Raw genomic sequence first — 11,394 nt, forward strand, 5'->3', positions numbered from 1 at the left:
TATTTCTATTTCCTATCTCCTACAAATAACAAATACTTGTAACACAAGGACAGATGTTTTTAATATATTCTGTTATCAGATTAGAAACACAAGCAAAATGGATGGAACAAAATCCACTGGGATAAAGGGCACAATGCATAATGCTACATTCCTATTAGCATAACAAAAATGTGTAAATTATGTTGATGCTGAGAAAATTTGGAATACTCCTTAAACAGAATCCAGACAGAAGATATCTGAGAATGTTATGAAACATAATCTTCATGTTACGTTACTAAAACAAGAAATCACTTAGTAGTAAACAGTTGCTCTGAATCAAAACTCGTTGGAGAATACTGTAAGAAAAGAGAGTAAGGCGTATCTTTAGAAATTGTCTACCTTAAAAATATATGTTATAACTTAATACTATTTTCTAAGTGTGAAGATTCATTCAGGATGAGATTCCTTCAATAGTACCATTTGCCATTTGAAACAAGGAAATAAAAAAATTACCATGTTTTAATATAACATGGTGTATAGGATGGAACAAATATATTTTATTACACAAATAATACTGGACTTCTCAATACTATAACTGATGAAAATTGTAAAGGTTTGTCAACTGTTCTGGAAGACAAATACAGCAAACCTTCATAACATAGCCATGAAGTTACCCTCATTACATTTATGTAAGACTACAACTTCTCTCACTATATTAAAATTAAATTTCCTAGTGAAGTATCATCTTATTATTGCAATTTGATGAGATTTTTTTTTCCACATCAGATGCCATTAGTATGTGAAAGATGCATGTGTTTCCAACATACAACTGAAGTTAATCTAGGTAAAACTGGAGACAATCCAAGGTAAACTAGCAATTAATATGGAAGTTGGGTCAGATTCTGGACTTGTAATTATTTTTTACAATTTTCAAAGGCTTCTTAAGGGGAGCAGTCAGCTCATTTAATTTCTGATAACTAAAAACTTAAGCACCTTGTTTTCATTACTAGGCTCTCTTCTTAGTGAAGAGAGACATGAGCACCTCATGGAAACAATTTCTCTCATCCTAAAAAACCATGTAACATGTTAGAGCACTGTCTAGGGAAGAATCTGTCTCTTGAGGTATTATCTAGATAAGGTACATCATCAATTACTTAGATTAGATTCATAATTTCAAGGCAGTTTAAATTAGTAAAGACTAAATTCACACTAACTCATAAGTACATTATCTAATCAATAAGTTTAAAATACAAACATTTCTTATGTTTTAGTTACATTACTGCTTTTATTCTGAATGGTAAGAGATCAGACAGAGAGGGAAAACGATTATCCCAAGGCTGTATTTATGAAACAAATGCATCCCCCATCTGCCTTTGTTTTGCTATGTACATCAAGCTTTTATTAATCAATCTACTGTCCCATGTCAGGCATTTGTTCTGGCCTGAATTACATACTGATGACAAGAATTGACAGTTGTATCCTGGGTCTCTGATGTGCCTATTAGCACATCTTTACTGGAAAAACCCTTCTCACATAAGCAAGAGAGGTATGTGATTTTTTTACAGCAGGACATCAGACTCTTCTACTTCTTTTGTGAACATCTAGCTCTTTCTCCCTAGTTACTACCAACCAAAAGACCTGAACATTCAGTAAAATTTATGTGGACTGGTGGTGCATGTAATTATGGATTTTAAAATATGTTTCCTAAGTAAATGAAAAATATATAATCACAATCTGAGTTTTTTGTGCATGTGTCTGTCTCTTCATCCTTCTCTAACTGTCAGAAACCCTTTTAAAAGTAGTGCCCGAGCTCAATTCAACAAAGTATCAGGGAGACTGAGGTTTCAGAGAGAATCAGTTCCTATATATTTTGTGAAAACAAGGGGACAGATAGAGGTTCTACGTGAATTCCTTCCAAAGGCTCTAGCATGAATTCAGCTTTTTGTGAATGTCAGAAAATCTGAGCTAATCTTAAAGTTCTTTGAAGATCATATACTAATTTAATCCCTGACCAGAAATTTACATCCCTCTGGTTTTACCTGTGCAATTTTATCTCCAATTAGTAGGGATGGGCTTTCACAGCTCTCCCTGAACACTGAAGACAACTTACTTGTTAGCAATGATGGTAACATGGAATGTTTCAACAGATATACTGAGGTCATATTCTTTTTCCCCAATATTTCTTTCACTTTATATTCAAAGCTTAAATGTAATTTAGGGTAATTTCCAGTTTACATTTGCAATGTTCAGGTTGTAGTAGCAAAGTTTAAAAGTAACCTTGATGCCTTTAAAACTGCAGAGGAACTAGTAAGCCTAGCTCCAGAGTACCACTTGCCTTTACAAATACAGTACCCTTCATTGTTTTCCACTAATAAGTTAAAAATTCTGTTTCCAAATACACATAGAAAATTCAAATACTTTCATCACAAAAGAATCAAAATCTGGAAAAGGAATAATTTTTTTTTTTTGTATTTAAATAAAAGCATACTGAATAAGACAAAACTACCATGCTGCTTGGGGTAGATGAAATACAAAGAACCAAAGGAACCAAGAGAAAAATATTGAAAGAGACAAACCAATACATACTTTGAGATCTGTGTTTCATTTTTTTTTTTGTTTTTCCCCAAGAAACTCTTTTATAGGAGATTAAATACATGGTATAGAAATGGTTTTTAACCCCTGAAAACTGCATTTCACTCACATCTGAATTATAATTGCATGGAAGAGTCAAACAAATGGTTAATGATTTAATTTAAAAACTCATCACTATGAAATTAACAAATATAATTTAATTGCAATTTCTTGCATGATTAATAGGCTAGATTTTCATTCTTAATTCTATCATGCATTCTGTTAAATATGGCGTTTTTGTTAAATTATTTTAATTTCCTGAGAGATCAAGGTCCTATTGCATGCAGATTGTGTTATCTAACACCTCATATTATTATTTCTAATTTTCGTACCTATTTGATTAACGGTTTGCTTTGATCAATCTTATGCACTAGGAAGACACAAGCTGATCAACTTTATGCCCTCAGGTAGAACTGCTTGGACTGAGGGAGCATGATGATGTGATTCAGAATACAGAAGCACGCTGTGTAAAGTTAAGTGTATTATAAAATCTCAACTACTACCAAAAGCTATCCTGCTTTTAATTTTAATAGTGAAATAAAAGCCACAGACAGATAATCAACCATAGGCACATATATTTTCTAGGTATATTTCAAAGTCAGAAAGTGTTTTTGGGATTTAATGATTAGCTTTTTTTCCATGGATATTTATGTTTAAAGGTGTTATGGTTATGAGTCATATGCATTGCCTTGCAGTCTTTTCTTCAAGATTCATTCTTATACATGCAAAAATTATTAGGTGGTGAAGCCATCACTCTGCATAAGTCTGGCTCCAGGGAAAGGAATTTTTTGCAGCCCAACAAGATGTGGAAATCAGCCATGAAAATAAGCAAATCCCTAAGATACTAAGGTTTCTCGGAAGCCACTAAGGATAGACACATTGACGGGACTGCTGTTATTGGTGTCATGTTCATAAGCGTGAGCTCAAGCCAAGGCAGGCAGCATATCATGCTGGGAAGTCTAGTTCTGCAGTTCAGTCTAAATTCATGAGACAGAGCAGTACTGACATGGGTGCTGCTCAGAGGGGTGAGGCTGGGAATGCACACAGATCCTGTTTGCAGTCACTTCTAATGAAAACAGTGGTGTAGAACTAGCAGAATTCAAATAGATTCTCTTTGGAGATTCCTTAGCAAGAGGAAGAACTTGTAAACGTGTAATAGAACTGAGTCATGCCTGTTACCATACAAGCACCTACATGCATGCCTTGGATACTTCAGCTTATTTACAATACGGCATTACATAAGTCTGTACTTAACCACCTCAATTTGCTATCATGGACACTACAAAGTGTTCTCCCAGAACAACACAAACTGTTCTCCATCTTCTCAAAGAATTCTCAGTGTTTGGGAAGGAGAGATGCAGAGTGACAGCTGATCAGGAAATTTTATGTGAATTTTCCAGATAGATAGATACAAGAGCTATACCTTTCACTCCAGGAGAAATCTCTGACACAGAAGTCATTGTTGCCTTGTAGAAGAGTTGGACATTGATACAGAGGAACAAAATGAGTGTACCTAGAAAAAATCAAAGTTGCATATTCAATGGAGGCAATGATCACATTTGCCTCCTGTTTTTACTGACTGTTCAGCAAATGCCCAACAATTATCTATGAAAGGAAGACTGCCTAGAAAATCTTCACAGATGTCAATTTTTATTCAGCTAAATATATTATGAGCAAATATTTACCTTTTCTAGGTTCATTTTAAAGCATATATATTTTTATTCATATTTTAAATGTAGTTATATGCACAGGGTCTTTCCCATTTTACTGTGGCATATTTTAGTTAAAATTAGTTTTGTTTAACAGAAACTTTCCCAGCTCTATGAAAAATTTAGAAATCCATTTGCTTACTGAAAAGACTTTAAATATTTGTCTTTTTTTTCTACAATATCCTTTAGTATCTCATCAAATGATTACTTAAGTGATTTAAAACTCTGAAAAAACATTTTCTAGCAAAATGTCAAAGAACATGAACAGAGGCTGGTAACAAACACTGCTAATCCAGCCTTACACACTTCAATATAGTGGATACAGTCTAAATAATTATCTTTTAATTTCACTTTTCATTTACTCAAGTCTTTTCCATAAACTTATACAATTTCTAACTTTTATTACTGCCAGACACATACAAGAAGCTGTTCCAGATCATCTAGGTTGAGCAAATTTCTAAATATTCTTACAAACATCATAATAATAAGCTCAATGTTAAACTGGATGAGCTTGAACCTCATTCCATTAGCAATTTTCTAAATGCATACTACATAGACATCCCTGAAAACCAGCTGAAAATTACACTTCATAGGCAGAGGTATAAATGGCAGGTGTGCTGAACTGTACACTTCTAGAGTGGTTAACTATGACAAACGTGGCTAGTAAATTAATTTCTACTCTCTCTGCAAAATCCGATTTCAAATTATAAGATACTTGATACTGTATGTTTATATTGTGCATTTACTGAATTCTAAAAGCTTCACAAAACAATATGCCCTTAAGGCAAAAACTGGCAGTGTGCCATCAGTGTGGCATCAATATTACTTCAGAATTTGATGCCAGTATGCTCAAGATACAAAAGCGGTGTGGGACCAATACACACTTTGTGAGCTAAATAAGGCTTCCACTTTTTATACAGAAAGCAAAAGAAAGGTAAAGACAGTCAGTATTCTGCCAGACATTTGATAACCACACTCTACTCTGTGCTGTGGGCTCTCAACGTAGATAAAAATAAATGTGCCAGAAAGATGCAGAACTGAGCTTTGACGTCTGTTGTCCCTTCAGCTAGGCTAAAACTAGACAGTTGGGTTTCACAAAGTATTCACAGAAAATAACTCATTCCAATAATTCAATTTAATTGACTGAATGAGTTTTGTTATTTGCATAAAAAGCTGGTCATGTTACCAAGATCTGAACAAAATGACAGTTAGTCAAATCAGTTTCATTCTAAGTTTCTCTGCAGAATAGCTTTTCTCAACTATGGATTAGCAAAACTGGAGTAATTTACAGATATTTTCACATTCCAGCTGCACTACTTTTTTCTGGTCAGCATTTTCTGAGACCCTGGTCCAGGACAAGTACATATCAGCATATCTTATAATGGAGTGAGAAAGGCATGCAACAGAAGAAAAAAAATTTACACATTTGCAGTGGAAACTAAAGATGCATGCTTCATTGTACAGATAACATATATATACACACACAGTTTTTTACTCTTATGTTTTGCTTGATGCAATTGTGAATTAAGGTCTCTTGCAAAGAGAATTAGGTGGTTATGAATGCATAGAATTATATGTCCTTTAGAATACGATTTGTAAAATTATTGTTCACAATGTGCAATAGGAATTTCTTTTTTTCTGTTGAAAGACAGAAAAAAGTTAAATAATGGTATCCAGGGGTTTAGAAACATTTACTGTGTCAGACAATTCAATAGAAAAGGGCTCTACTGTATTATTACTTTATTCTCCATTGGGGAGACCACATATGCATCGTATTTTTTCTTTGCTAGTACTTTTCATACAAAAGGCAGTAATATAGCTTTTGAAATTTGGTAGGTATTAAGATAAGGAATCTAATTCTAAATGTAACTCCAAGATTTCTTGAAGCTTAGATATGTACTGCATTGTGGGAATTATACATTTATTAGTTTCAGTTCACTCTCTTTTCTGCACTGAAATTTTCTGCTCGGTTCTTTTCTGTGACTTGATCAAGCAGGGCTAATTTTTCTTTCTATTTTTTTGGTTTTAATAAGATGCTATTTTGGACTACAACTCTTCATAACAATTAACAGCCTAAATTGCATGCCAGGAAAAGCTTACCAAGTCCAATAGTAAAGTCTTGACAATGTAAAATCTTGCATGCTTTTGACATCGGATGTGTGGTGAGTAAGTAGTGTCAGAATAAAGCAACTAGACAGCAGTCAGCAAGCTTACAAGCTCTGTAAAACTCCTCGAAAGCCTGCATACATGGGCCTGATTACAGACTCCAGTGGGCAGTTTTACATTAGAAAGAACATGGAATATTGTCTTAAAATGTACTGAAACGGTTTTGAGTCACATCAAAGTTAAAAAGATGTACCAGAAGCAATGCAGCACTGCAGGATACATTAGCATATCTCCTGCACAATCCTTTTTACATATGCCCTAACCTAAACTAAAGTCCTACGCACATCAACTGCTGCAAGTGGAAAAAACCCAGTATGACAGAATAGGATATACCTGTGTGTAACATCACTCTTTCTTGGCTGTGAGTGGAAAACTGTCCCACAGGCCAAGCTGAAGTCAGCTCTTCCAGGACAGGCAGTGGTCAAATCTGGGGAATGTACAAGACTCCTCGCTGAATGCCTGCAACCGAGAAGCTACTGAGATCAGTTTAATTCACTATTTTTAATTATCCCTCAACTAATGACCTAGTTCCATGGAACATGAATATTTTATAGAAGTCTTGCCCTGTTAAAGTAACTGAATAATACAGGCAACATACCTGACAGAGAGAGAGAAGCCAAACAAGAGCTTGAATCTTCAATCATCACTCGCGTAAACGCTCATTGTAAATGCAGGATCTGAAAGTGATAGAGCCTAGATTAATAAGAGAAATAGGATCGTTGGCAACAATGTTTCCTCAGGACTTGTGCCTTCAAAGGTCCCTCAGGTGCATGTGAAATAAGGTATCCGTGCTCAAAACAGAATTTCTACTCTTTTTTTTTTTTTTTTTTTTTTTTTTATTTCTGTCCAAATAAGTGAACTAAAGACTTGAAGTTTCTAGCTCATTGGAGTCTCAAGGTAGTGTCTGTGCGTGTGAACAAGAAGCATTCATAAGATCCCAGCCACTGAAATCTTTCAAGAACCATGTTCCAACAGAGTGGCATGTTTGCACCTTCGAGCCCTAGGAGTTTCAGAAATCTGACCAGACACAGCCAGGGACACAAAGACTGGGTCCATTTCAAGTGAACTGATCAATCACAGTGCTGTGTGGGAAAGGACCAACTTAAGAGCAGGTTATAGACAGAAAAAGCTCTGTTAGACCTTCGAGGTGAGCATGACCTTCCTGCCTCTATTTGCCTCTTCCCAGTGTTTTCCTGAATCACTGGAAACTTGCAGCATCTGATTTACTCTGTTGCTTAACAGATGGGCTCTGCTGGCAACTTTCATGGTCTGAGTGCCATTCTTGGCTGTTGCGCCAAAAAAAGTCAATTCTCTTCTCACCTTGTATAGTGCTTTTGTCTTCCAGGTTTCTCTATTGCTGATATTATGTAAATAAAATTCACCCAAAAAGTTGTATTAAAAATATTCTCATAATTTAAAATTGTTAAACATAAATATGTAAGGAAAAAAAAAAAAAAAGCGTTACATTGATCCTTCTTATTTGATCATTTGAAAGTTGGAAGAAGAAGGAAAAAATCTTCGTCCTCACCCCCAACAGAAATTAATCCAGATTTCCCATATTTTGAGTCAATGATTGAATTTTGTGATTATACTTAAGATGAACAGGTTTGGGGGGTTTTCTGTGGCTGTATTTTAGCAAGGATGAGCCAAGCTTAGCTAGCCACTGCTACAGAGCATGCAGTGTGTGCACAGTCCTTGTTTTCTGATTTCAGACAGGTGAAGATAGTTAAGGACTGGCTGTGGGGTGCATGTCTCGGGTTCACATAGAGGCCAGAAATTAGGCATGTCCCTGTGCCTGCTTTTCCTAACTGATTTGCTCCACTCTCCTGTGGGATTTTTGGATTAGTTCCGAGGTACTTATGCATCTTCACTGTCTGTACTGGCACAGTGGGTGCCTAAAGTAGACAGTGCTACTCCAAGGCATTGCAACAATCAAGTTGGGGGAATTAAGATGTTTCAGATTTTGCCCAGGGTCTGCAAACTGTATGTCAGGCTCAACTGTTTAATACAGTTGTTCTTCGTTAAGGTAATAAAATATATTTTGCAATCAAATAACATATTCAGTACACTACAACATGGAAGAGAGGACTTTAGTTCTTCTTCAGACTAGTCTAAGACTAGTTGCTACTCAGATTTGTAAACAAATGAAATAAAGTCTCATCCATCATTAGAAGTATTCTGATTATAACCCAGTAGGGTTATCACATCATTTTAGAGACAAGTTATTACCATGTCCATGATTTAATATAATTTATACAATTGGTGAAAATATATATTTAGTCTTATATTTACATATAACAATATTCTCCAGTGTTTTGCTTCTACTTATCTAGTTCCTTTATGTAGCTAATTTCCCACTGAGCTTCTCTCATCTCCCCAGTTCAAGATTCCGGGAGATCAAGAGAGAATCAAATCCATCCACTTTACATGTCTTGAGGCCAAACATCTGCCTGAATTGGATGCAAAATATGTTGAAAGATTGTGGCTTGTTGCTCATGACTTGTTTTTTTTCCCTCTTCAGATGCCTGTGATGCATTTAATTTAAAGTTACTAAAATGAATTTTAAAGGATGCATCTTACAGACATGAAGCACACTGCTTCATTTTGACTAAATTCTTTTAGGACCTAGTAAGTGCAAAAATCCATTGACAGTACAAGACTGTTTCTCTAAATGAAAGGTCATGGAAATGTACAAACCCACTAATTTCAAAAAATAAAAGATAATAATAAATAGCTTATCCTGTGCTCATGTAAGGTTATTATAAAGTAGTAAAGTCTTTTTTTTGACGCAGCCTTCAGTTACAAATACTCTGCTATAACACCCACAAGAAGATTAACAGATGGATGGGTTACAGCTAGATCTCAGTAATAACAGACATCATCTGTGTCACAGCTTTCAGGAAAATAAGTGCTTGTTGCCATTGTCTTTGGATCTTCTGTTACAATTAAATGTTTCTTTAACATATGTGAAAAAACAAACCATAAGTATTACTCAATTTCTGAGGTTCTTTGCTTGTTTTGCATCCAAAAACAAACTGGTAAGGCTTCCTAGTCTTTTAACTCAAATTTAACATATATTTGGTTTTGTTTTGGACAATACACACACAAAAAAAACTCTAAAAGGAAACAAGGTGAACTAAATAAAAGAGAAACCAACCCATTCACTCAGAGCAGTCTCATTAACAGCAGTGAGCAGTGCAGCTTTGAGCTTGCTTCCTCCTTTGACCACTCTGCCTGGCTTTCTGCAAGGAACAAGTATCACTCAGAATAAGGAAACACTCAATCTCTTCTTCAACTGAAATCAGATCAGCTTAATTTCACAGGGAAGGCACGAATTGTTAAACACTTTAGACAACTATGCAAATGTCCTCTGTTTTACAGTCAAAAAGGCAAGATATTTTCAGCTGGACTGTACACAAAAATTAACAAGGAGATCAGACTTTAAAAAGGAATTAATATGAAGGACTTCTGTTCATTTCCATTTTCTTGAAATATGTATAGTTTTTTAAAAGACATCAGGGTTTTTTTGAAGGGCTATGTACAGACTTACTGCTAAAATACAGAAAAACATAGTAAGCATAGTAAGAATCATGATTTTTAGTCAATATTCAGCAGTAGTTTTCCTCTGCATTGAAACAGGCCTTATCTAAAAGAAAGTAACTTTACAAAAATGGATCAAATGAGGTGAGGAAAAGAGTAAGATTAAACAGAAACGTTACAGAATGTGTGAACAGTTGAAGTAATGAAAATTTAGGAAGCATGTAGTCTCCACAATACATGAAAGTGTGAAGACATTCTCGGATCTTTGTCTAGAAAAAAACACTGAAAAATTATGTTTAAGTAGGGAAATGTAACTTAGACTATTATGTGACATTGAATTCTGACCCAGTGTTTCTTCATACCTATTCCTTTTTGACTAGACAGTTCAAGGGTGTTTTTCTGCTACTAGGTAGGAAAAACACCATAATGTTATGTACACATTTTACAACCTACAATTTTCCTTTAATTTTGGCATGGCTGCTTCACACAACATGCTTGTGAACAGCAGAATGAGATGAGATGACAAAATAGCTTAGAAGACTATTACAGGCTAGGAGAGAAGGAATGAGTATCTTACATCTATCTGTGGTTTATGCTGCCTCTCAGCATGACCTCCGACTTCTTTTAATACAAACTCTGTCTTCTAAGTGCTATATAAACTGGAATTAAAAGGGAGTTTTCCTTCACAGTGAACATAAATATAAATAAACATCTGCAAAATATGCAGATGGAACACATAATGAAGCTTTTTCAGACTTCAGTCACAAATAGGCCTTATTCTTCAATGCTGCTATTCCTTTTCATAATTGAGATTTTCAGTTTTCTTCTGTGCTTTTCTGAATAGAATTTCAAATGAACAGACTACTGATTCAATTGATTCTATTGGCTATTTCATGTCAACCTATATTTAGATGATATGAGGTGGGTATGTCAGAGTTAATTTCACTTTCAGCACGTTTACTTTGTGGCTAAGCAGTAGCAAGGGAAAAGAAGACATCATTATAAAAATATCATTCTAAGTTGGGGCTTCATTTTATTCCCTCGAATCTTGAGATTTATTTTTTTGTATCTTTACATGCTTCTGAGTTTTTGTCTCCATCTTCCTTCTGTTCATTGGTACTTAAAGATGTTTAATGTTTTTAGCATATTTCTGATGTGATTTCAATGATACCATTGTTCTTTCTAAAAAATGTGGAAATCAGCGAAGCAAAAAATGAAATTGTATGTTTACATTTTTGCATTTAGGTTATGCTTTTAGCTAATACCCACTGAAGTGCTGTATAACTCAACAGAGAAATCACACAGAATTCCACAGAATAATTAATTTTTCTTTTCAATATACCAAGGCTTCTTTACACAAACAATGGTT

General features: G+C 34.8%; 1 long non-coding RNA gene across 1 annotated transcript in view; it reads right to left on the reverse strand.

Moving 5' to 3' along the window:
• The window catches only part of LOC116962807, a 28,717-nt gene extending 18,921 nt beyond the window's left edge, over positions 1–9,796 (reverse strand). The window contains exons 1-3 of the long non-coding RNA XR_004407830.2: positions 9,643–9,796; positions 7,084–7,162; positions 4,034–4,123 (exon numbers count right to left, since the gene is read on the reverse strand). This is a non-coding gene — a long non-coding RNA (uncharacterized LOC116962807). The remainder of the gene's footprint in view (positions 1–4,033; positions 4,124–7,083; positions 7,163–9,642) is intronic.
• Positions 9,797–11,394: the final 1,598 nt, after the last annotated feature.

The sequence above is a fragment of the Tyto alba genome, unplaced genomic scaffold (assembly GCF_018691265.1).
Source record: "Tyto alba isolate M040663 unplaced genomic scaffold, T.alba_DEE_v4.0 Super-Scaffold_23, whole genome shotgun sequence".
Lineage (NCBI taxonomy): Eukaryota > Metazoa > Chordata > Aves > Strigiformes > Tytonidae > Tyto > Tyto alba.